The sequence below is a fragment of the Eriocheir sinensis genome, chromosome 64, assembly GCF_024679095.1.
Source record: "Eriocheir sinensis breed Jianghai 21 chromosome 64, ASM2467909v1, whole genome shotgun sequence".
NCBI classification, from domain to species: domain Eukaryota; kingdom Metazoa; phylum Arthropoda; class Malacostraca; order Decapoda; family Varunidae; genus Eriocheir; species Eriocheir sinensis.
Genome location: NC_066572.1, coordinates 10606048 through 10633516, shown reverse-complemented (window position 1 = coordinate 10633516; position 27469 = coordinate 10606048). Strand labels below are relative to the sequence as shown.

Below are 27469 nucleotides of genomic sequence, written 5' to 3'. Positions count from 1 at the left end.
ATGATGAAGCAGTGGCAGGTGTCATTGGGCCAGCAGATGATGAAGCAGTGGCTGGTGTCATAGGGCCAGCAGATGATGAAGCAGTGGCAGGTGTCATTGGGCCAGCAGATGATGAAGCAGTGGCAGGTGTCATTGGGCCAGCAGATGATGAAGCAGTGGCAGGTGTCATTAACCAGCAGATGATGAAGCAGTGGTTGGTGTCATTGGCCCAGCAGATGATGAAGCAGTGGCTGGTGTCATTGGGCCAGCAGATGATGAAGCAGTGGCAGGTGTCATTGGGCCAGCAGATGATGAAGCAGTGGCAGGTGTCATTGGGCCAGCAGATGATGAAGCAGTGGCAGGTGTCATTGGGCCAGCAGATGATGAAGCAGTGGCAGGTGTCATTGGGCCAGCAGATGATGAAGCAGTGGCAGGTGGTGTCATTAAATACAGCAGATGATGAAGCAGTGGTGGTGTCATTTGGCCAGCAGATGATGAAGCAGTGGCAGGTGTCATTGGGCCAGCAGATGATGAAGCAGTGGCAGGTGTCATTGGGCCAGCAGATGATGAAGCAGTGGCAGGTGTCATTGGGCCAGCAGATGATGAAGCAGTGGTTGGTGTCATTGGGCCAGCAGATGATGAAGCAGTGGCAGGTGTCATTGGGCCAGCAGATGATGAAGCAGTGGCTGGTGTCATAGGGCCAGCAGATGATGAAGCAGTGGCAGGTGTCATTGGGCCAGCAGATGATGAAGCAGTGGCAGGTGTCATTGGGCCAGCAGATGATGAAGCAGTGGCTGGTGTCATTAAATAGCAGATGATGAAGCAGTGGCAGGTGTCATTGGGCCAGCAGATGATGAAGCAGTGGCAGGTGTCATTGGGCCAGCAGATGATGAAGCAGTGGCAGGTGTCATTGGGCCAGCAGATGATGAAGCAGTGGCAGGTGTCATAGGGCCAGCAGATGATGAAGCAGTGGCTGGTGTCATAGGGCCAGCAGATGATGAAGCAGTGGCAGGTGTCATTGGGCCAGCAGATGATGAAGCAGTGGCAGGTGTCATTGGGCCAGCAGATGATGAAGCAGTGGCAGGTGTCATTGGGCCAGCAGATGATGAAACAGTGGCTGGTGTCATTGGGCCAGCAGATGATGAAGCAGTGGCAGGTGTCATTGGGCCAGCAGATGATGAAGCAGTGGCTGGTGTCATAGGGCCAGCAGATATTGAAGCAGTGGCTGTTGCTGGAGCAGCTAATGGTATCTTTTCCACAAGTAATGAACAATGTGCTGGGATGGTCTCTAGCAATACTGATAAAGTGTGTATCTACAAAGAATATGAATTTAAGGGTAATTAATAAATTGTTTTAATAAGAATATAAAAGTTTTTGCCAAAAACATACAGGCCAGTCAATATTTCACTGCTGCTTGACTGTTGCTGCTGTCCTATCCCTAGCACATCATGTCAATGCTGAATGGCTCTGGTACCCTTCAAATACATGAGACGAGCAGCCTATGATGTCATACACCAGTTTATCTACCACAGTTAATGTCATAGTTATATAGGCAGGCGCCTGCGTATCTGTGGTGCCACACGTGTGGGGCACTCAGGTGCTGGGGGAAATGTCATTGTTATGAAGGGGCAGGGGTAAACCAGTGTATGCTGTGAGGCCTTGGTGGAAGTTCCTGTCTGAACTCTGCAGCTAATCCCCCATACAGTGAGGGCCTTTTTTACTCCCTCAGGGGCTGTGCAGCTGAGAGAGTGGTGTACATGAGTGTGAGTGTGTGAGTAAGTGTGTGCCTGTCTTGGCTAAAACCCTTCACTGGGGGAAGACAACCAAGGTATTTAGATAGATTGATAGTCATTGACAGATGAACATTAAAAAAATTTCTATATCAAATATGCAGTTCACTGCTATGAACTTATTAACTTTAAGCTGAAATAAAGGCATTGTGGCCAGTATAGCTGCATTCTGTGAGCACATAAAAAACTAACTAATATAAGTTTTACATTTAAAGACATAACAACTAAAAAAAATTACCAGTCTGCTGCTGCTCATTCTTGCACTTGGCAATGCAAGGCTTTGATTTTTGTTGTACGTTGTACCAACGCCTCTCACAGTCATCCTGCGTACGGGGTCCACTCCCAGGGAAGGCACTGTCAGGGTATAAATGTGAAGCAAGTTTCTTAATTGTTTCACTATGGCATGCTTTTTATTTCCCATAACTTCTCCAATAACATTTAATACATGCTGTGATGGAAAGCTAAATCAGTACCAATATTTTATTTACATGCATCATAAGACATTAACTTTTTAGTTGTTATGAACATGGCCATAAATACTACTTTTCATTACCTACTTTTCTAAAATGCTTTTCTCTAAGTAGGAGGATATTACACAATACAGCTATACAAAAAAATTCAAAGCATTAATCTTAATTCCATTCTTTTGAGTACTTCTAACCTAACATTATATCACCAGAAACTGTTTGACCAATGCTATCAAAATAATATTTTAATCTTACTTTACCATTCTCATCAAATCTACCTATTCCGATATAGTCTTAACATAAAATACTTGTAAAAGTGTTGAGAGCCTGGCATGCCCAACCCACCCACCCCCAAAAAAAATCTAAATAAGGAATAAATAAAATAACAGGTAAATATGACTTGACTCTCTTATACTAACCCCCTTTCCACCCTAACAAACTTGGGGACCTACCATGTTAGGTTAGGACGTGTTTGGTAGGACAGGTTTAGCAGGAGTTGGTTTAGTTATGTTAGATTGTTGAGGGAGTGGGGGTTGCAGCAGAAATGGTCATGATGATGCTATTCACATGGAGCAGTAGGAAAAAGTATGTCCTGTTTGGAAACTCTGTGGTTGTGTTTGTATACAAAAATACCCATTTGACGAGGTTAGGTTAGTTTGCAAGTTACTTGAATCATGAATATGTGAATATGTAACAAAAAAAATAAAAGCATTAACCTTAATTTAATTATCTTGAGTACATTCCAATCTAACATTATATCACCATAATCTGTTTGACCAATGCTATAAATATACTATTTTAATCTTACTTTACCATTCTCACAAAACCTACCCATTCCCATATAGTCTTGACATAAAGTACTTGTAAAAGTGTCCATAGTCTGGCATGCCTAGCATCCCCCCCCCAATAAAAAAAATAATAAACAAAGTAAAATAAATAAAGACTGAAAACAGGGCAAATATGCCTTAACTATCTATACCAACCCCCTCTTCCCCCCCAACAAACTTGGCATGTTAAGTTAGGATGTGTTCGGTAGGACAGGGCAGGTTTGGCATGGTTAGGTTTAGTTATGTTAGGTTGTTGAGGGAGAGGGGGTTGTGGCAGAAATGGTCATAATGAAACTATTTAGATACAGAATGAAAAGGTATGTTCTGTTTGGGAGGTCAGTGGTTGTGTTATTATGCAAAAAATACCCAATTGATTAGGTTAGGTTAGTTTGTAAGCTAATTGAACCATGAATATGTGATTACTAACCTTGTTACAGCTTCTGCCACTTCAGTCCACGCTCTCTTCTTATCCTCAGGGGTGATACTCTTCCCATAACACCCTCTGATTATACGTATTTTTTCTTGAATTTGATGTAAGAAGACCGTTTCATCTGGCGACCAATTAAACTTACTCCTTTTCTGCGCTGGTTCTCCGGCCCGTAGATCATTGGGGCAGATGACGTGGTTATGGTGCGGTAATTTCAGCAGAGCAAGTCGTGACGCAGGCGGGGAGATACGGGCATTGACGAGTGACGGAGTAAAAACAGCCTTTGAGGCTGCTTCTATCCGCCACAAAACTCAGTATTTTCTTGTGTTTGCCATTTATTATGTTTCTGTTGTACATTTATACATCTTTTCTTTATTTTTCTTTTGAAATATATACTTAATTCATGTCGGATGTTTACGTTTTGCACGGAGGCGTTCTTAAGGCGGTGTCACACTAGCACTTTTTCCGTCAACTTTTTCCGTCGTTTTTCTGAAAATCGTCGATATCTTGGCTGCAGCCTGTCACACACAAACTGTGTTTCGTCTGAAACTTTCCGTCGGCACAGACCAAGGAATGTAAACAAACATGGAGTCCACGCTGCGGCAAAGATACGCTGCTCTGAACCTAATACTGTGTATTGTGAGACTTAGACGAGCTAAACAAGCCAAAAAGCGTGCATGGATGCGCTCATGGTTGGCTCGTCGGGAAAGAGAAAGTGTGTACCACAGGCTGTTAAAAGAGCTGAGTTTAGAGGATCATGAGACTCTGAAGAATTGGATCAGGTTGGACAAAAGCCAGTACCACAGACTTCTGGAGTTAGTGACACCTCTTATTGCCAGAAATGACACCAGGATGAGGAAGGCTGTCACTGCAGGAGAGCGTTTGAGACAGGTTGAAGCCACTTGATCTTGATCTTGATGTCACAGGTGGCTCGGGATTTCTCCCCAGCCAGGCCTTTGTATCGGCAGCTCCTGTGAAAAGAAAACAAAAAAAACATGCGGAAAGTCTATGTTCTCGGGGCAAGATATCATTCCCTATATCTTTCACGCCACATGCCCTCCAAGAACTCTTTCACTGCCTCAATCACTCGTCCACTCGTCTCCACTGAGCCCCAGCAGCACCATCCACTCCTTCCAGTCCTCCCGTTTACATCACGTCCCATCTCGCTCAAAACACATGCATCATCTTCGTTCTCTCCCTGTCATACTTCTTGCATTCCAGCACTACATGCTGCACAGTCTCGTCCACACCCTGTCACACATCTGGCACACTTTGCTGGGACTCAGACCATCTATAGTTCCTTGCATTCACATCCAGACACTGCGCTCTAGCACGGAAAAGAAGATCACCTCCCAGGCTTCCCTCATACCACACCTCACACTTTGGGGCCTCTTTCTCCCTATACCAGTCGAGAGTTTCCTTTCTTTCCATCTCATTCTTCCACTTGCTCAATCCCTCATCTTTAACTGCCATATCTATCACATTCTTCCACTTTCTTACATCCCACTCAAACCCCTCTCCATTTCTGTTTGTTCTCCATTCAAACACAGTTTGCCTATCCTCAAAGGGTCAGTACACCCACCTACTTAGCATAACATTCCTGTCTATCATTCCTTACATTTATTCGCCCATTTGCCATCTCTTATATTCCTCAAGTATACTTTCTTGCTAATCTTGCATCCTCCATTTGTTCCAGTCTCACTTTATATCTCAAGGTTGCCTTTATTAGTCTTTCCCTAAACGTGCTCCATCCCATGTCACCCCTAAGAGCCTCTACTGCTGCAAACCTTGGTGCATTCAGTGCCATTCTTGCTACCCTATTTTGCCCCACCTCCAATTTTTGTATCTCACTCTCATTCCATGTCATCACATCCATTCCATACATAATGCTCGGGACAGCCACACTCTTCCAAACCTCCCGGATGACATCATACTTGCTCGCTCTCATCCTCGCTGCACTCCCTAAACGGCCTACCCACTGGTTTGTCAAACTTATCTTTACATTCTTGGCCCTGCCGCATCCATTTACCTCCATCCACACCCCTAGGTACTTGTATTCTTCGGTCTGTTCCAACTCATTCCCTTCCAGTCTCCAAGTTGTTTCTCTCTCATCCTCTGACCTATTGACTATCATAATCTTGCTCTTCTCACTACTAAATCTAACACCAAAATCTCTTCCATAGCACCCTACCACATCTAACATTCTTTGTAAGTATCCCGCAGAGTCACTCAAAATCACAACATCGTCCGCATACAACAACACACACAACTTGTCCTCTCAACTTTCACTCCCGCATTCATTCTTCTCATCCTAACCCCCAGCTCCACTCTATCCAGGCTAAATACTGTTGGTGCCAGAATGCAACCCTGCCTCACTCCTCTCGCTCTTCACCCAGTCTGTCTCTAGGCTCCCTAACCTGTATTTAGCTCTTGTGCCTGCATACATACTCCTAATTATGTTCACAAACTTAACACTCCATCCAATCGGCTCCATGAACCTACCCAACATACTCCTATTAACCCTGTCGTAAGCTTTCTCTATGTCTAGAAAACCTAAGTACAACTTTTCTCCTGCTCTCTTTTTCCTTTCAATCAGTTCATTCACCACAAACATATTATCTTCAGCTCTCCTGTCAACCCGGAAACCATTCTGTTCCTCACCTAATACCCTATTCCTCTCAATCCATTTACACAACCTTTCATTCAGCACTGCACAAAAAACTTTCCCTACTGTGTTTACAAGGGAGATTGGTCTGTAATTCTTAAGCTCCTGTCTACTCTTGTGTCCACCCTTATGTATCAAAGTCACCTTACATTCATTCCACTTGCTCGGCACTCTCTCTTCCTCCCACACCTGGTTAAATAAGTCAGTCATTCTGTCAATAACACTCTCACCACCATTCTTATAAAGCTCATGGGATATCATCTGTTACTGCTGCTTTTACATCATTCTTTCTCTTAATACACCTCTCAACTTCATACCTACTGATACTTTAATTAATATAAGTTGCATCTTTATTCTCCATGGTCACACCACTTCTCTCACGTTCATTTCTTCACCCACTCCTCCTATTTTCTCCCAAAACTCCTTGACTGCCTCCCTCATTTTCTCTAAATCTGTAATTGTTACACCATCCACCTTCAGTCTTTCTACATTTCCACTGTCACTCATCCTCTCACCTCTTAGGAATCTATACCATTCACGGCCACCCTCAAGCCCCTTCTCTCTCAGGCTCTGAATCACACCTCTTTCGCAGTCAACCTTCGCACTCATAATCGTTCGTTTCGTCAGTCGCTGCTGCCTAACATATCCTTCCATGCATTCTGATACGCACCCTCAGCTTCCTCGCTATCATGTCTCTTTCTCTTCAGCCGCCGACACAGTCTATTCATCCTCTTCCGCTCCTTCCTTCTCTAACACTTGTATTCCACCACGGTTTGCTCACACGCTTTCTACCATTCATTTTGACACACCCAATGCTGCGGACTGCAGCTTTTCTTACATTCTCTACAAGCCTCTCATTCAGTGCATCCACATCCTGCACACCATCAAACTCCCAGTTTCTTTCACTCAGATCTACCTGGAAATTCTCCCATCCTACATCTCTTAACCTCCACTTCTTTTTTCTGACCTCTTTTGTCATTTCATTCTTACCCTTCAACATGCACTCTACTGTCAACATATTATGGTCAGACACAATATCGATCATTCCCTCCTCATCTATCCACATGCGAGACACACATTCACGCATTCTTCCATTTACCAACATATAGTCAATCGCTGACTCCTGGTCTCTCGCACTCCAGGTCACCCGTCCCTCTGCCATAGTTTCATTCAGGTTCTCCAGATCCATATCACTTGCAAACTCGGCTAACATTTCCCCATTCCTGTTCATGCGTTCACCTAGCATACCCGTGTGTGCGTTCATGTCACCTAAAATAATCACTCTCTCTCCTGCATGCTCCCTTACAATTTTTCTAATGGTGTTGTACTTCACCCTGTTCTCCCTAACTGCCCTTTCACCCTCCACAGTCATGTACACAACAACCATTACTACTCTCTCTGGTCTGCCCTTCCTATCCTTGCATTCCACTCTCACAGCCAAAACATCCTCACTGCCAGCACTGTTTCCTACATCCAACTCTTCCATCTTCAAGTGCTTTCGGTGGAGAAAGGCTACGCCTCCTCCCATCATCGTCTGTTTCTCGCGGCCCTTTCCTAACATCACATACTCACTCTCCTCAGACTGTACCCTACCTCTAAGGTGTGTTTCAGTCAGACCTACCACATCATACTTCCATTCATCCAGCTCCTTGCACACGTCCTCATACTTCCCCACCCCCCAGCCTCTCACATTCAAACATCCAATTTTCATGCATTCACTCGCCTGGTTGGTGTCTTCACTTCTCCGCACTAGGGCACTCGGGCCCATTCAAACAGCCTCTACTGGACGGAGGGACTTCATTTTCACCCACTCACACAGCCGCTGATCTTGATCTTGATCTTGATGTCACAGGTGGCTCGGGATTTCTCCCCAGCCAGGCCTTTGTATCGGCAGCTCCTGTGAAGAGAAAACAAAAAAAACATGCGGGAAGTCAATGTTCTCGGGGCAAGATATCATTCCCTACATCTTGCACGCCACATGCCTTCCAAGAACTCTTTCACTGCCTCAATCACTCGTCCACTCGTCTCTCCACTGAGCCCCAGCAGCAGCACCATCCACTTGCCGTCCTCCCGTTTACATCACGTCCCATCTCGCTCAAAAACACATGCATCATCTTCGTTCTCTCCCTGTCATACTTCTTGCATTCCAGCACTACATGCTGCACAGTCTCGTCCACACCCCTGTCACACATCTGGCACACTTTCTGCAGGACTCTGACCATCTATAGTTCCTTGCATTCACATCCAGACACTGCGCTCTAGCACGGAAAAGAAGATCACCTCCCAGGCTTCCCTCATACCACACCTCACACTTTGGGGCCTCTTTCTCCTTGTACCAGTCGAGAGTTTCCTTTCTTTCCATCTCATTCTTCCACTTGCTCAATCCCTCATCTTTAACTGCCATATCTATCACATTCTTCCACTTTCTTACATCCCACTCAAACCCCTCTCCATTTCTGTTTGTTATTCTCCATTCAAACACATTCTGTCTATCTTCAAAGGGTCGGTACACCCACCTACTTAGCATAAGAAGAAGAAGAAGAAGAGGAGGAGGAAGCAAACAAGTCCCCTGTGACATCAAGATCAAGGTCGAGGTCCGCCGCGTGCCCTGAAGTGCCCTGGCAGTGTTTCTCGTGGAGGAGGAGCCCCTCGGCGTGCAGGCCCCAGGGTGAGTGTGCGGGTGGTGGAGGCCAGGGTGTGGACAGGCTACACTTGGGACAGGAAGGAGGGAGGGCCAGGGTGTGGACAGGCTACACTTGGGACAGGAAGGAGGGAGGGCCAGGGTGTGGACAGGCTACACTTGGGACAGGAAGGAGGGAGGGCCAGGGTGTGGACAGGCTACACTTGGGACAGGAAGGAGGGAGGGCCAGGGGTGTGGACAGGCTACACTTGGGACAGGAAGGAGGGAGGGCCAGGGTGTGGACAGGCTACACTTGGGACAGGAAGGAGTGGAGGGCCAGGTTGTGGACAGGCTACACTTGGGACAGGAAGGAGGGAGGGCCAGGTGTGGACAGGCTACACTTGGGACAGGAAGGAGGGAGGGCCAGGGTGTGGACAGGCTACACTTGGGACAGGGAAGGAGGGAGGGCCAGGGTGTGGACAGGCTTCACTTGGGACAGGAAGGAGGGAGGGCCAGGGTGTGGACAGGCTACACTTGGGACAGGAAGGAGGGAGGGCCAGGGTGTGGACAGGCTACACTTGGGACAGGAAGGAGGGAGGGCCAGGGTGTGGACAGGCTACACTTGGGACAGGAAGGAGGGAGGGCCAGGGTGTGGACAGGTACACTTGGGACAGGAAGGAGGGAGGGCCAGGGTGTGGACAGGCTACACTTGGGACAGGAAGGAGGGAGGGCCAGGGTGTGGACAGGCTACACTTGGGACAGGAAGGAGGGAGGGCCAGGGTGTGGACAGGCTACACTTGGGACAGGAAGGAGGGAGGGCCAGGGTGTGGATGGGCTACACTTGGGACAGGAAGGAGGGAGGGCCAGGGTGTGGATGGGCTACACTTGGGACAGGAAGGAGATCAGGTCCAGGTTGTGGACGGGCTACACTTGGGACAGGAAGGAGGGGAGGGCCAGGGTGTGGACAGGCTACACTTGGGACAGGAAGGAGGGAGGGCCAGGGTGTGGACAGGCTACACTTGGGACAGGAAGGAGGGAGGGCCAGGGTGTGGACAGGCTACACTTGGGACAGGAAGGAGGGGAGGGCCAGGGTGTGGACGGGCTACACTTTGGACAGGAAGGAAGGGAGGGCCAGGGTGTGGACGGGCTACACTTGGGACAGGAAGGAGATGAGGGCCAGGGTTTGGACGGGCTGTACTTGGGACAGGAAGGAGGGGAGGGCCAGGGTGTGGACGGGCTGTACTTGGGACAGGAAGGAGGGGAGGGCCAGGGTGTGGACGGGCTACACTTGGGACAGGAAGGAGGGAAGGCCAGGGTGTGGACAGGTACACTTGGGACAGGAAGGAGGGAGGGCCAGGGTGTGGACAGGCTACACTTGGGACAGGAAGGAGGGAGGGCCAGGGGTGTGGACAGGCTACACTTGGGACAGGAAGGAGGGAGGGCCAGGGTGTGGACAGGCTACACTTGGGACAGGAAGGAGGGAGGGCCAGGGTGTGGATGGGCTACACTTGGGACAGGAAGTAGGGGAGGGCCAGGGTTTGGATGGGCTACACTTGGGACAGGAAGGAGGGGAGGGCCAGGTTGTGGACAGGCTACACTTGGGACAGGAAGGAGGGAGGGCCAGGGTGTGGACAGGCTACACTTGGGACAGGAAGAAGGGAGGGCGAGGGTGTGGACAGGCTGTACTTGGGACAGGAAGGAGGGAGGGCCAGGGTGTGGACAGGCTACACTTGGGACAGGAAGGAGGGAGGGCCAGGGTGTAGATGGGCTACACTTGGGACAGGAAGGAGGGAGGGCCAGGGTGTGGACAGGCTACACTTGGGACAGGAAGGAGGGAGGGCCAGGGTGTGGACAGGCTGTACTTGGGACAGGAAGGAGCGGAGGGCCAGGGTGTGGACAGGCTACACTTGGGACAGGAAGGAGGGAGGGCCAGGGTATGGACAGGCTGTACTTGGGACAGGAAGGAGGGAGGGCCAGGGGTGTGGACAGGCTACACTTGGGACAGGAAGGAGGGAGGGCCAGGGTGTGGACAGGCTGTACTTGGGACAGGAAGGAGGGAGGGCCAGGGTGTGGACAGGCTACACTTGGGACAGGAAGGAGGGAGGGCCAGGGTGTGGATGGGCTGTACTTGGGACAGGAAGGAGGGAGGGCCAGGGTGTGGACAGGCTACACTTGGGACAGGAAGGAGGGAGGGCCAGGGTGTGGACAGGCTACACTTGGGACAGGAAGGAGGGAGGGCCAGGGTGTGGACAGGCTACACTTGGGACAGTAAGGAGCGGAGGGCCAGGATGTGGACAGGCTACACTTGGGACAGGAAGGAGCGGAGGGCCAGGGTGTGGACAGGCTACACTTGGGACAGGAAGGAGCGGAGGGCCAGGGTGTGGACGGGCTACACTTGGGACAGGAAGGAGCGGAGGGCCAGGGTGTGGACGGGCTACACTTGGGACAGGAAGGAGCGGAGGGCCAGGGTGTGGACTGGCTACACTTGGGACAGGAAGGATCGGAGGGCCAGGGTGTGGACAGGCTACACTTGAGACAGGAAGGAGGGAGGGCCAGGGTGTGGACAGGCTACACTTGGGACAGGGAAGGAGGGAGGGCCAGGGTGTGGACGGGCTACACTTGGGACAGGAAGGAGCGGAGGGCCAGGGTGTGGACGGGCTACACTTGGGACAGGAAGGAGGGGAGGGCCAGGGTGTGGACGGGCTACACTTGGGACAGGAAGGAGCGGAGGGCCAGGGTGTGGACGGGCTACACTTGGGACAGGAAGGAGGGGAGGGCCTGGGTGTGGACGGGCTATACTAGGGACAGGAAGGACCCAGCAAACATGGTTATCCCGGGCCTGCATCTTGCCAGTGCTGGCAAGTCATCATAAACCAAATCGGTTTTGAATCAGTAAGCCATCACGTAGTAATGGGCCCAACAGCGGGCCATTTACTTGCCGATATATGTTTGCACCCCGGGCCTGAATCAGTTAAGCTGCGTGCCAGAAACAGATCTATATTGGCATTCCGTAACCATACTGCAGCCAATTCTGGGCCTATGCAGCCTTCTATTAATACCAATGCCGGCCCAATTCTGAGCTGGTTGCAGGCCAATATAGACCAATTGTTTCCATTACCACCCTGCTTTGCAGCTGTGATTTTCCTTTTGCCTTCTCAAAGCTTCATCTCATTGACTGTGTATGTCATCAGAAGAAGACCTTATGAAGTAACAGACGCTGTTCCTCCATAACGTTGTTTTCTAATGACATACACAGTCAATGAGATGAAGCTTCAAGAAGGCAAAAGGAAAATCACAACTCAACAAAGGGTGGTATTGAGAACAGTTAAAATCACAATGAAATCCAGACAACAAATAACTGCAAACACAACACTGAAATGGGATTATCAAATCATATTATGCCAGTATTCTGGATTTTCAAGTGTTAGGGTTCTAACAGATGCTATAATTTGTCATCCATTTTCTTTGGATCATTTTAGATCTTTGATAATACAATAGTATCTTATTAAATAATGAGGCCAAAAAATGATCTATGTTGCATAGTAACTTTGACCACATTCAATAATGGTGGTTATATGACTGGACACATATTGCAAGCATCCATGAAAAATAAATGAATGCAAATTATAACATCCGTGAACCCAAAGATTGTCAGACCTAAGGATCGACATGAAGAAATGCAACTCAAATACAAAAATGTAATTTTGCTGCTTCATATCAAGCACTCAACCTTTCAACTTTGCTTGACATGGTGCTGTTTGACCTTGATATGTCTTACACTGGCAAGATTTAAGATTGGCAAAGTGTGAGCTAATTTACTGCTAGAATGTGTCATATAAGTGCTATAAATAAGACGATAATCATTATATGATGCAAAATATATTCTTTCCATAAGAAATCAAAAGCAAATCACAGCATCATGGTGAGATACATCTCTCCCTCTATACTATACAACAGACAAATCACAGCATCATGGTGAGATACATCTCTCCCTCTATACTATACAACAGACAAATCACAGCATCATGGTGAGATACATCTCTCCCTCTATACTATACAACAGACAAATCACAGCATCATGGTGAGATACATCTCTCCCTCTATACTATACAACAGACAAATCACAGCATCATGGTGAGATACATCTCTCCCTCTATACTATACAACAGACAAATCACAGCATCATGGTGAGATACATCTCTCCTCTATACTATACAACAGACAAATCACAGCATCATGGTGAGATACATCTCTCCCTCTATACTATACAACAGACAAATCACAGCATCATGGTGAGATACATCTCTCACTCTATACTATACAACAGACAAATCACAGCATCATTGTGAGATACATCTCTCACTCTACACACACACACACACACACACACACACACACACACACACACACACAGGATATGGAGAAGATTGATAGAGAAGACCTAGTGACGAAGGACGTTAAGTGGTAGAAGAGGGCATAGCAAGAAACTGAAAAAGACGACATTCAGAAAAGACAAAGAAACACACAGTTTTCCACATAGAAGTATAACAGCTTGAAATGAACTTCATGAGATTGTGTGTGCAAAAACAATACATGAATTTAAGACAAAGTTGGATAGAAAAAGATATAGACGGGATGACAGCATGAGGCTAAGTATGGCTCTTTTCCTTACAACTAGGTAAACACACACAAACACACACGTGGGAATCTCGCCCAAAATTCCGCATCCTTTTATAGCGTAATTGATGCACTGTACTCCTGAAAAAATATCTCCCTCAACTCATGCAGGAAAACATTATTTTTGATACTTTTCCTCAACTATTTCTTCATTTTGACAAGGAAAATTTTCATTATCTGTGAAAAATTAATAAAACAGGAAACAGAATGAACCTAATGTCCTGTATCCTTTTCATAGCTCAAGTGACCATATTGTCTCTCTGGCGGTGACTCAGAGACAAGTACTGTTTGACTTAACTCGGTTTCTCTTTTCTATTTCGGGAAAAATTAATACTGGTTGTCATTTGGACCCAAATGTCCAAACGTGGTACCAGCTGGTAGAGAAAAAATTTATTTACCTTTTGCTGGTCAGGTTTCAAGGTTTGCGTCTGTGTATGGTGTGTGTGACCGCTGAGTGGTAAATGTGCCGCGGGCCGCAGTCTCCTGAGCGGCCCAAACAGACAAAATACTAGCTTGGAGGTTTTGTATTTTTTTGCCCAGGGCTTTATTTTGCTCTCCAGCAAAGAATGATTTAACTTGCTGTTAAATAATTGTTAGCAGAACCTATAGCTATTTTGACTTCTGGTCTGAAGATAAGTGATTTACAGACGTCCTTTTCTTTTGTGATCATCTGTATTTAACACCTGCTGAGCTCCACAATCTACATCATGCTTCCCTTCACATGACAATATCACATCATCATCACCATCACCCAGAGTAAGTAGTAGTGTGTGCAAGATTGACACACTGACGAGGATAGATCGTTGGGCGTGTTTGGGTTGGCTTGTATATGGATACTGACAACATTTTCTCTTAGCTTTTGGGCTAATGTCCACTTTGAAGACTTCATCTTTCAAAGATTTATCAAAGATAACTCACCACTTGTGTAGAGTGGTAAATTGTTCAACGATGACGGGACGGCTTCTTGGATGAGCCGTTTTACAACGTAAACAATATTTAAGCAGGAAAAGTTGAACTTGATCTTGATCTTGAACGTTCGCTGCCTGTAATCCCGATCGGAAAACGGATAATCCATTTTTTTGTATGTTTGCATAAATGCAGTGTGATACATTAGCTCATGATTGAGGCAAATATGAGGCAAACTGTATCGGGCCAATTTGGTTTTAGTATTAATTGGTTCAATTAACATTTACTGATGTAAGGCCGACACCGCTAACGAAGCGGTTTGCTGCAACAGTCACTCAGCCGCCGCCGCCGACACGACCCCGACAGTAGCCGATGCTGGCCCAATAACCCCATGTTTGCTGGGGAGCAGAGGGCCAGGGTGTGGACGGGCTGTAATTGGGACAGGAAGGAGGGGAGGGCCAGGGTGTGGACAGGCTGTAATTGGGACAGGAAGGAGGGGAGGGCCAGGGTGTGGACGGGCTGTAATTGGGACAGAAAGGAGCGGAGGGCCAGGGTGTGGACATGTACACTTGGGACAGGAAGGAGGGGAGGGCCAGGGTGTGGACGGGTACACTTGGGACAGGAAGGAGCGGAGGGCCAGGGTGTGGACGGGTACACTTGGGACAGGAAGGAGGGGTGCGCCAGGGTGTGGATGGGTACACTTGGGACAGGAAGGAGGGGAGCGCCAGGGTGTGGACGGGCTGTAATTGGAACAGGAAGGAGCGGAGGGCCAGGGTGTGGACGGGTACACTTGGGACAGGAAGGAGGGAGGGCCAGGGTGTGGACAGGTACACTTGGGACAGGAAGGAGGGAGGGCCAGGGTGTGGACAGGTACACTTGGGACAGGAAGGAGTGGAGGGCCAGGGTGTGGACAGGTACACTTGGGACAGGAAGGAGCGGAGGGCCAGGGTGTGGACAGGTACACTTGGGACAGGAAGGAGGGAGGGCCAGGGTGTGGACAGGTACACTTGGGACAGGAAGGAGGGAGGGCCAGGGTGTGGACAGGTACACTTGGGACAGGAATGAGCGGAGGGCCAGGGTGTGGATAGGTACACTTGGGACAGGAAGGAGCGGAGGGCCAGGGTGTGGACGGGCTGTGCTTGGGACAGGAAGGAGGGGAGGGCCAGGGTGTGGACGGGCTGTACTTGGGACAGGAAGGAGCGGAGGGCCAGGGTGTGGACAGGCTACACTTGGGACAGGAAGGAGGGAGGGCCAGGGTGTGGACAGGTACACTTGGGACAGGAAGGAGGGAGGGCCAGGGTGTGGACAGGTACACTTGGGACAGGAAGGAGGGAGGGCCAGGGTGTGGACGGGTACACTTGGGACAGGAAGGAGGGGAGGGCCAGGGTATGGACGGGTACACTTTGGACAGGAAGGAGGGGAGGGCCAGTTTGTGGACGGGTACACTTGGGACAGGAAGGAGCGGAGGGCCAGGGTGTGGACGGGTACACTTGGGACAGGAAGGAGGGGAGGGCCAGGGTGTGGACGGGTACACTTGGGACAGGAATGAGCGGAGGGCCAGGGTGTGGACGGGCCACGTGTGTGTAGGGTTGCCACCCTGACCTCAGGAAAATACCAACATCTTACTCTCCAATACGGAACTAACTGTATTTTAAGTTATGGGTCTTGTCTTGTTGCAGTGTAGGTGATGTTCACTTTGGGCGACTTGGGAGTCCACCGCCCAACACTTTGCCCTACTCCTTGGGCCGCTTTCACTTTGTTTGTTGTGATCGTTACCAATGGCGGTGATCAACGCATAGTTTTCCACGTGAAACTGGCCTATGGGGTAGTGGTAGAGGAGGTGAGAGGTGTTGAGAGTGTGTGGTAAGGTGCGGGGCTGGGCTCACCCCGCAGCCGCCACTACCCCATAGGCCAGTTTTACGTGGAAATACTATAGCGGCAATCACCGCTATTTGTAACGATAAAAACAAACAAAATGACTGTGAAAGCGGCCCCTAATGTGCCTCAGCTGGTCAGGGAGGGAACTACTCTCTGCCCCCCTTGGAGTAGTCGTGTGTGGGACAGGGGCTCATCAGGGATCCCCTGCAGAAACAGGTCAAATTTTCTCCTGAAGGTCTCCATGCTGCAGTTTGAGGTGTCCCTGATGTCCCTGGGCAGGCAGTTGAATAGTCTTGGTCCCTCGTTGGTAAAGCTGGCAGCATGTATGGACCTAAGACATTGACTGACTGTTTCAATGGATGTCCTGGGGCAGGTGCGGCCAAATTGGGTGTGTGTCTGGCGTGTTATCCCTCCTTCAGTTTGTGGTGATGGGTTAGGCACTTGCTTCTTCAGTGTTAATTATGTAGTACTATCTCTTCGTCTTTGGAGGGAGTAGAGTTGCAGAGTCTTGAGCCTGTCCCAGTAACTCAGATTTTTCATTGAGTTCAGCTTCCTTGTGAAGACCCTTTGTGTCTGTTCCAGTCGCTTGATATTGTACATTTTGTGTGGGGACCACAGATGGCACAGGTATTCCATTTTCGACAACACCAGGGACTTACAGAGCAGGAGGTGTTCGGGTTCCCTCGTCTTGAAGGTGCAGAGTATCCATCCTGTCATCCTGCTGGCCGTCCTTGTGATGTCAATGTGCTCAGTGGGTGAAAAGCCATTACTAACTAGTACCCCCAGGTCATGTACGGAGCTCTTCTCTGCAATTTCTTGACCTTTCACCTGGTACTGTGATCTTGAGGTGGCCATTTTCCCCATATCTTATTAATTCAAATTTATTTTTGTTCAAAGACATGTTGTTGTCCTAACCTAACCTAACCCAGCCCTAAAATTTCTGTGGCCTGCCATGACTGACAGCCGCTGCCCACTGCTGGTGGAGGAAGGGGGAGGGACATTGCGTCGCCTTCTTTACACATAGGTATTTTAAGACAACCCATAACAAATACATCATTTTTCTGTTGGTATCCAAGGCGGTGGCTGAGTGGTTAGCGTGCCGGTCCAGTATTCACTGCGTCGTGGATGATTTGGGTTCGAATCCGCCGCTACCACCTGGGATTTTTCAGTCACCGCCGAGTGGCCCAAGACCACCCACATGCTGTCCTGAAGACCACCCATCAACGTGGACTCTAAAGGAACTGTCAAAGGGAAATCAAGAATGAGCTTCCGGGCGCAGCATGAGCCAAGAATAGACGGCGCCAGTATAAACACTTGCCTGCACCACGTCGGGCTTGGGCCAACCACCACTCTTCCTATGGCTATTTTTACCCACAAAAAATGGAAATGTGTACATTTGAGGATAAATAAAAGTACGATGAAAGAGAAGGTTTTTGCCTTAGGCCAGTATTTATGTTATGACTACAGTACCCTCTCCAGTTTCGTGCTCGCTTCGTTCCGAAGGTGTAGCGCTAAACTCGAGGTCATGAAACTCAAGGTTTAAAAACACTGAAAAAGCGCTTATTTGTTCCGACCCGTGGATTTTTTAATTTTTTTTATGTGGCTTATGGCGCCGGTAAACTATCCATCTGAGCCTAATGGTCGGCCCCGAGCCTGTCATGGTGCAGGCAACTGTTTATAGTGGTGCCATTATAATTGGGTCATGCTGCCCCCCACTTGTTATCTCAAAATACGTACCTTGGAAAATTGGGTGAGCTCTGAAAACACGCTTGTGATTCGCTGGGAGTCCAATGATGTCATCGCCGGCGTTCACCCAATCAGCGGCCTCACTGCCTTATTAACCCGTAGGCCGTAGACCGTAGGGTTGCGCTATGCCACCACCGCCTACAATTAGCTCGAATTAGGCGTTTTATGGCGAGCCCTTTTTAGGGTCCACCGTACCACAGCCACGACTCGTGAAAGCCTAAAAAAGGGTCTGCCAACGTTCTCGGGTTAAGGAGGGCGCCCGGGGGGGTCCCTCCTGGGCACACAGTATGTCCTATGGCTTTGAAATTTTAGTATGTTGTTTGTTGGTGTAAGTGTATGACATTCTGTGAATTTTGTGAAATTTGGGTGAATGTGTAGAGGAGACTCAAACAAAGCATAAAATCTTATTTTTGTTTCACAGACTTTAGTTGAAAAAAATATACCAAAGAAACTTTGTGTATAGATCTACATTTATCATTTTGTAATTTTTTTCATTTTTTGCTCTGGCTTAAAAAAATTGAAATTCATTTTCACTAATAATTTTCTCCACTTTCTCTCCCGTTTTCTTTTTACATTTTAAAAAAATGTACAAAATGAGAAAAATTGCCGTTTAGTTGTAGATTATATTGATACCTTACAAAAAACTGTCAGACATTTTGTCGATTTTGTGAAATTTTTTGAAGTGTAAAAAACAAATTTTCAAGATTTTGGCTCCTTAAGATTTTTTTTTCCATTTCATGTGTCTTGCCATTTGTATTCATTTGATTGTCATGAAATGTTCACATATGATTGTTTATACCTTGTTCACTTACTGGGCCGCCAGTGTGCTGAGCAGATGTTTCACTTGTTGCATATTGGTACATCTGTGGCCCGAATAGCCCTTTCTATAAACTTTTACAAACATGAGTATATAAACAATTTGTGGGTAAATTTGTATTTATTATGACTGCAGATGTGTTGCAATGGTACCAGGTAATAAGTTGAAAATGATAAGGTAATAAATATATAGCTATGTAAAGGCATCCAAAATACATTTAAAGTTTGGTGACATTTTGCTTCCAAATATAAGCATTTCATTATGTAACAGTAATCAACTGTAGAGGCAAATGCCCCTCATATCAAACAACGTAAAAAAAAAATCCTAATAAATGAAAATCTTGCTTTCATAACAAAAAAATAATGCTCCAGATCACTACTTACTAGTACTTGGAATATTAGATTATCCCAATGTTTGATTTATTATAGTGTATTTTACTGAACTGTAGAGGGAAATACCACTCCGCAAATAATGTAAAAAAAAAAAATTCCTGATAAATTAAAATTTTGCTCATAACAGAAGAAAATAATGTTCCCCATCCTGCTCTTCATCTGTTTCTAACTCGTCACTTTCCTCGGAGAGCTCATCATCTGGGTCATCTGAACTGACAAAAAACCTGAATCATCTGAATCACCAGATGAGGTATCCGATCGCCCTCCTTAAAAGACGGTCGGGTTCATTTCTGTTGAAAAGGAGGGAAAAAAAAAACATTATTAATAGTTTTTTTATGTACAGCTCATCAAAATGTAAGATATTGTATCGACACAAACTCGTATAATAATCATAAAACTGCACCAAATAGCAGAACAAGACTATATCGTCAGTGCGTCGCGAACTGGTACATATATGCGCCAACCCATGCCTGGTACATTGGTGCACCAATACGCGGCAGAGGAAAAATATTAGTGGTCCGCAATTTGGTATATATTTGTACCGTGGATTTTTACACTATACTACAGGCTATCCTCTCATAATGGTACATAACTCCTCTCTCTGCAAAAGTCCAACGGACACTGGCGTGGTGGGCGCCGTGTAATTTCCTCGGAGCAGGCAAGAGTGCTGAGTTGACAAACTCTATTGTAACAGTCCCAGGTTCGACCCTGGTCATAACAGGTTGAAAAATAAAAAAGGGAGGAAGAGGAAGAATAGTGACGCTATTATTCCTCAGCCTCTGAGAGTGTATGGCTGGGTTCGATTCCCTGCTGTTCTCCCTCTGTAAGCTGCCACCAGGAGGTTGTAATATGGCACAACCCCCAAAGCCTGTAAGCGAGGAACGGCAGTTCTATGAACCAGGTGGGACGGAACTAAACTAACTGGTCAGTCCCCAGACTCTCCCTGCCCTTGCAGGCCAGGTAACACTTGACCTTAACAACTGTCCCACCTGGTAGATAGTGTCTGTCGCTCCCCAGCTTACTATGGGTTGTTCCTTGAGGTAGATGGTATCCTCAGTCCAAAGTTTGGTAGTGTGGGGTCGTGGTTACCTTCGGAGGTCGTGGTGGGGGAGATTGCGAGACTGCACGTAGGCTAGGAAGGCTGTATGCATTAATACAGGACATAGGCAGAATACAATTTATTGGTTTGTTTCCCAAGTCCTTCCCTAACAATAATCCTCACTAGATGAGGAAGTGTAGCATGTTTTGTTTATAACTGTGAAAACCTTTCTTCTAATCCCTAACATTCTTATGGATAAATGTTACACACGAGAGAGATGAACATATGTAGGTATATATCACAGGGCTACCGCCCGATTGGCTAGACAATCCGATATCAACTTCCTGCATCGGCGTGCACACACCAAAAAACACTCATAAAAAAATAGGAAGAAAAGAGTTTAGTATGAGGAAAGATCAGACCGTTACAGCTAACGGGGGGGTCACTGTTAGCCCTCGTCCACACAGCAGGTGCCTTACCCATTTGACACAATTTCCTTGGCTGGTGGAGGCCTGAGCTACACAATATGCTGTCGTGCCTTGCCTACAGGGGGTTGTGGAGCCGTTTACTCCATCACAAGCCTGCTGGTCTCCCGGGCGGCGGCAGGGACTGGAGTGTCTCGCCCTTACCTTTGCTCAGTTCAGGCACTCATGACTAAGGGCATGACCCTTGTTAACCACTGGCGTCTGGGTCCATTCCCGACTCAATTGGGCGGCTTCAAGATGGCGGGCACTCGCCTTCCCTACCCCTGGACACCGGCCTTCAGCTGTCTCTCGCCACCTGCGCCGTGCGGGAAGATTAAGTCTAGAATGAATCACTAATGAACGTCGGCTAGGGCTATCTCTCACTCCCAGGCAGCCGTACTCTAGCGAGCTGTGAGCTTACCTCCGCCGTGCGGGAAGATTAAGTCTAGAATGAATCACTAATGAACGTCGGCTAGGGCTATCTCTCACTCCCAGGCAGCCGTACTCTAGCGAGCTGTGAGCTTACCTCCGCCGTGCGGGAAGGTTAAGTCTAGAATGAATCATGCCAGCGTCGGTTGCCTCGCTACCTTTCCCTCTGACGTGGCCTTCCCCAGGTTCTAACACTTTTCCTTCTCGCCTTTCAGCTTGGTACATTAATCTATCCTTCCTCTGCCTTTCTGAGGTTGTCTTTTTGTGTGTTGATTCTAAACTTAATTTTCCCTTATTTTCTAAGACGTAACGTATAAATATATAAAAATATATGGTTAGAGTGGATTTATATCAGGGGTGCCAACTCAAGCTGTGGTTCGTATTTCTCGTTCTCTTCCCTTACCTACTTATAACATATTAACCGCTACGGGTATTGTTTTGGCTGAGGAGAAACTGGATCCGGTAAATAACCATGGCCAAGTACAAGGGGGTATTCCCAATTTTCCCAGCTGGCTTTTAACTGGCGTCCACGGTGTTGGTATGCTGGCGGGTATGTTACACTATTAATGTGTTAACAGGCCTTAAAACTATCAAGCTTGCAGCTTTGGTCGCTGGATATTGTCCATTTACGTGTAGTTCTGACTTAGTATTGTTACGAATATCGCTTCAGATTTATTTAGGTTAGTTCAAAAGACATATTTATCAATGAATATATTATTGCATTAGTTTATTATCAGTACACGCACTATTTGCCTGACCCGGTGGCCTGTGGCTTGCCTTCGGTGCACCCACCACCGCCCTGATCCCTCCCACCAACTTCAGTTTCCTTACCAGTCTTTTTTTTTTTTTTTCAGCACATGACTTTGTGTCCCAATGTCCACCACTGGTGTTAGTGTTGAAGTGAGGCATCGAGACAGTTGCTGTGGTCAGTACTTGTTCCGTCCCTGCTGCCGCTGACTTCAGGACTCCTTGGTGCATCCCTCGCCTTGCCTGCTCAATTGGTCACTGAGTGTGGCTTTGAAGCAACCTCGCCGCCTTCTCCAGCATCTCTGAGGTTCCTCAAGGCCAGCCAACTCCTCACATCCAGAGTAGTGTTGCAGTGGAGGCTGCAAGGCAGGACAGCAGCTGGAGTGGCTGGGATCAGCAGGAGCAGACTGCTACTGGTGTGAGGTTCAGGAGTGATAAAAAACACCACCAACACAACCAACAACAACAACAACAACTGCTGGCCTCTTCATCCACAAAGGGGGAAGTTTGAATTTCAGAAGTGTGAGAAGATCTGAGAATGAGAGCAAGTTTACTGACCAAAGCCAAGAGTGTGAGAAAAGACATGCAGGGAAGGATGACCTCAACAAATACACCCACACACTCTGGTGTAAGACCTCATGAAAGTCGGGAGTGTGGCAAAAGGTTTAGTAATAGGAGTAACCCCAAACATCACACCCTTACACACACTGGTGCAAGAAACCATGAGTGTGAAGTTTGTGGGAAATGTTTCAGTCAGAAGGGTACCCTCAACACACACACCCTTACACACACCAGTGCAAGAAATCATGAGTGTGAAGTTTGTGGGAAATGTTTCAGTCAGAAGGGTACCCTCAAGAAACACACCCTTACACACACTGGTGAAAGAAACCATGAGTGTGAAGTTTGTGGGAAATGTTTCAGTCAGAAGGGTACCCTCAACACACACACCCTTACACACACTGGTGCAAGAAACCATGAGTGTGAAGTTTGTGGGAAATGTTTCAGTCAGAAGGGTCACCTCAACACACACACCCTTACACACACCAGTGCAAGAAATCATGAGTGTGAAGTTTGTGGGAAATGTTTCAGTCAGAAGGGTACCCTCAAGAAACACACCCTTACACACACTGGTGAAAGAAACCATGAGTGTGAAGTTTGTGGGAAATGTTTCAGTCTGAAGGGTAACCTCAAGAAACACACTCTTACACACACCAGTGCAAGAAATCATGAGTGTGAAGTTTGTGGGAAATGTTTCAGTCTGAAGGGTACCCTCAAATTACACACTCTTACACACACTGGTGAAAGAAATCATGAGTGTGAAGTTTGTGGGAAATGTTTCAGTCGGAAGGGTACCCTCAAATTACACACTCTTACACACACTGGTGAAAGAAATCATGAGTGTGAAATCTGTGGAAAATGTTTCACTGAGAATGGTACCCTCAAGAAACACACCCTTACACACACTGGTGAAAGAAATCATGAGTGTGAAGTTTGTGGGAAATGTTTCAGTCACAAGTGTAACCTCAAATTACACACTCTTACACACACTGGTGAAAGAAATCATGAGTGTGAAGTTTGTGGGAAATGTTTCAGTCAGAAGGGTACCCTCAAATTACACCTTGTTACACACACTGATGCAAGAAGTCACGAGTGTGAAGTTTGTGGGAAAAGATTCAAACTGAAGAGTATATTGGACATGCACGTCTTCAGACACTCTGGTCATAAAGGGTTCAAGTGCGATGTTTGTGGGAAACGTTTCATGACTAAGGGTGAGATTGTCAGGCACATGAAGGTCCACTTCTCCTGAGGTGCTGTGCTGATTCAGTTCTGCTGTGTGTGTGAGTGCAAGTGTTTGTTGTGGTGGTGTTACAGGGCTGTGTGTAGCACAGAGACAGAAAATATTCATCTGTTGGAACAAATGGGGACTGTGACGGCATGATCTGTTATTCACTTTCCACCCCAGGCTTCATGTGGTTGGTGGGTCCTGTGAAAGGTCTGATCTTTTTGGTGACTGTGCTGGGCTGGCTGTTGTGGCCTGGGCTTACTGGTCAAGTGTGTGTGTGTTAATAGTAATAATATAGTGTATTTGGTCTTACCAGCCGCTAAGCTAAAAATGTACACATTATAAACACATTGTAAAGAACAGCAGGTAGGGGTTCAGGGATCTAACACATCAGTGGGAGGTTGGAATGATAGTGGTGGGAGGGTTGAGTGCAGTGTGGTGGTGCCGGTAGGAGGACATCCTCTTCAAGATGGTGGCAATGTGTTAGTCCCAAGGTTTGACATTCATGTAGGTGTGAAAGAGTGTTGACGATATGATTGAGCAAATGCTAATTTAGTGATGTATGTATATAATAGAAAAGGGATTATGGTAACAGTTGTGACTGAATGGAATAGGATGTTGGAGAGGGATGTAAAAAGGTTAAATGCATGCAATATTATTTCAGCTGAGGTCATTTTCAAAGCAGACAATTGTTGTCATTCAGTAGATCATGTCATTCTTAATCATCAGAAATCATTTTGAAGACTCAATTCTGACCTGTCACATTGCGTAGATCTTGTCATTCTTAGTCAGTTGAGGTCATCTTGAAGCCAACAATTCTTGTTTCATAGTTCAATTCTTGTCATTTTCCCTCTTTTTGTTCCTCAGATATATTTTCAAATTAATATCATATTTATTTCCATTTATTTCATTTTGGGAGCAGGCATAAAGGCCAGGTTATGTTAGGTTACCTTATATTTAGTTTAATTAGGTCAGATGAGGTTAGGTTACATTTAATTTGATTAGGGTAGTTAGTTTTAATTGTGTTCAATGAATGTGTAATATGCTTCAGTTATATAATGTGTACTCGCCATTGCCAATGGAGCTTGGGAATAATAACACATGACTTAGTCATTCACTTTTTTTTATTGGATTAACCTGCAGTTTGAGTATTACAGCTTGATGTAGCACGTAACAGCTGATACAGCACAACGAATAAGTAATTACTGAGAAATCATCTATACAGGAAGGTAGTTGGTGTGGAAGAGAAATGGCTACTAACTCTGCCCTGTGCACAGGGGGTGATAAGTGGTGCCACAAAGAGATGCTCAGGGCTGAGAAATGTAAATCAAGTAGTGGTGCATTACAGGTGCCCAGTTTGTGAAAGACGGGACAGGAAACGGAGGAAATAGGTAACTGGAACTGTGTGGGAAAGCAGAAGGGAGGAAAGGACCTGCAGAAGCCACTGCCTCAACAGACTATTGGAAATGGTTGGACTATAGTAAGTCTGCTGGTCAACAGAAAAATATTCTTAATGTCGTGCCTGGCATGGGCACTCCTTAATAATGTTGGTTAATTATACCTCAAAGTAGAATTAATTGTTGATCATAAACCAGAGAGTAAAATTAGTAGTTCATTTACCAAGTCTAATAAGGCACCGTTATCGCACACAGGATTATCATCTGCCAAATAATATGGGTAGCGTGACTTTAACACTATTACTTAAGGTAAATATATTTGTTTAGAGATTCTGATGATGAACTAAGGGTCAAGGGACAGGATTCAGCCATACAAGACTAAATTGTCGCTCATAACACTTAGAACTTAGTCTAATTATAAACTAACATGTAAACACAAGAAACAAGTAGCACCAACACACGAAGAAAACCTATTGTTATGCCGGACGTGTTACTTGGGTTCCGTGTCGCCGTCAGGAGACTCCGTGGGAGGGAGATATGGAAACACCTTGCACAGCTTCTGTAGTTTAATATTCTTCCTTAGTTGTACAATTCACTCTTGACTCTTCACTGACCACTAGCTTACTATGACTGGGACTAACTCCTCTCGCCCTCTTCTCCTATCCATACCGAACAGTACAGTCTAGAACGTTACAGTATATATTAGATTATACAAGAACATGTAGCAAAAATATGTGCGAGTTGGCAACACTTCGTGCCTGGCCGCGGGGCGCGGGCGGGGCCTTGCTCCCCGCCCCTCTACTCGCTCCTCCCGGAGCCTTCCGGAGTCCCATAGACCCCGGGGGAAGCTTCCAGCACAACACTATCAAGTGTTCCCACTAACATTTGGTAAAAAACCTGCTCACTCAGTCTAACATCACTCATCAACTTAATTAAGCCTTGACTACAACTACCAGTGTTTGCGCTCCACCGTGGTTACCCTGATAATGACACACACCATTTGTCCTTTACCCTCTTTCCTCCTCCCGCACACAACCCCCAGGGCATGCTGGCTTGGGTCCCGACAGCAGTCAGCCAGCCTACCATCAGACACACTTACTTCGACACCTCTGTCTGGCGCGATACCTCGTATAAGAGTCCTTAAATATAATATTATAGCCTAGGTATATTGAACACTTCTATGAATGTGAGGCCAGTTATGCTATTCGAAGCAACAAGTTGAAGAGGATGACATGGAGCCAAGAGTGCAGAATGCTGAGATACATGGGCCATGTGAGATGGACAAGTAGGGTATCAAACTAGGTGAAAAGAATGTGTGGTGTGGAGGTGGTGCCCCTCTTGATCAAAGACACTGAAGTTAGGGTTGACTGAAGATCTGTTAGGCAGCATGTTGGTAACCCTCCGTCACTTGTCAATGGTTGAAAACTCTCAGAGTCTTGCAGTGGGAGTCAGGTCCTCTGGATCACCACGTACACGCTGACCACTCCACCAGTGCACCATACGCAATCTGCAGGTGTAAGCTGATATTAATTACATAATAATAATCGCCATATAAATTAAGATCAAGAATGCCGAACATGTGGCCATTATGATTTCTTGTTTTGTTCTTATGCCTCCGACTGTGAGTTGTGCACATTTACATTTGAAAGTAATGTATTACTAACTGCAAGGTCTACATATATGCCTACCTGTACTCAGGAAAAGAAGTTTCTAATAATTTCCTGCCTGACAACTTGACCAGGAATCTGTCTGTTGTTTCTCACAGGCTGAACTGGTACTTCTTCTGCAGCGATCCACTCAGTAGTTGTACAGGAGCATACAAGAAGTCGCAATCTTCGTAGTCTTCTTGGGGTCATACTGCAAACTTCCTCCTGACTTATGTAGGCACCTGCACCTTGACTTGAGGATCCCAAAGGTCCGTTCGACAACGCATCTTGTCCTGCGAGGGCTTGTTGTATCGTTCCTCCCCAGGTGTTGTCGGGCGTGCAACTGGGGTCATCAGGAATGGCTCCAGAGGATATGCACTGTCTCCTGTGAAGTTGAAAATTCATTAATCCATTATTTATCATTATGAAATGCATGAAAACTATCTTAAAAATTCTATTATATCTATTGCTGTGGTTGACATCTTTATCTCATGACTGGCCTTTTCACAAAGTACCTGAGTTACTTTATCAATGGCCCTTGATTGGTCCATTCCAACACCGTTTCCAATAACACCTTGAAAGCTGCCACTCGCAAAAACCTTAGTGTAGCCAGAACCTGGGTGTGTGTTGGGAGTGCATGTGCCCTCCTGGTTCTCCTTTCCAGGTGGGGGCGCAACTCATCACAGAGCCTGATTATTTCCTGACGGGGAAATCTATACACCTGCACCAGGTGTTCATCACTGACATGTAGTGGGTCGAGTGTATCCCGATAT

General features: G+C 46.7%; 1 protein-coding gene and 2 long non-coding RNA genes across 3 annotated transcripts in view; all 3 read right to left on the bottom strand.

Moving 5' to 3' along the window:
• Positions 1-27469, bottom strand: part of LOC126987416 (uncharacterized) — a 120734-nt gene that overhangs the window by 23036 nt on the left and 70229 nt on the right. The window lies entirely within an intron of this gene.
• LOC126987417 (uncharacterized) lies at positions 1153-3773 on the bottom strand. Its single transcript, XR_007740900.1, has 3 exons — positions 3491-3773; positions 2008-2123; positions 1153-1292 (listed from the first exon to the last, which is right to left on the bottom strand). It is a non-coding gene; the product is annotated as an uncharacterized LOC126987417 (long non-coding RNA).
• On the bottom strand, positions 21288-24067 carry LOC126987419 (uncharacterized). Its single transcript, XR_007740905.1, has 3 exons — positions 23393-24067; positions 22889-22972; positions 21288-22720 (listed from the first exon to the last, which is right to left on the bottom strand). It is a non-coding gene; the product is annotated as an uncharacterized LOC126987419 (long non-coding RNA).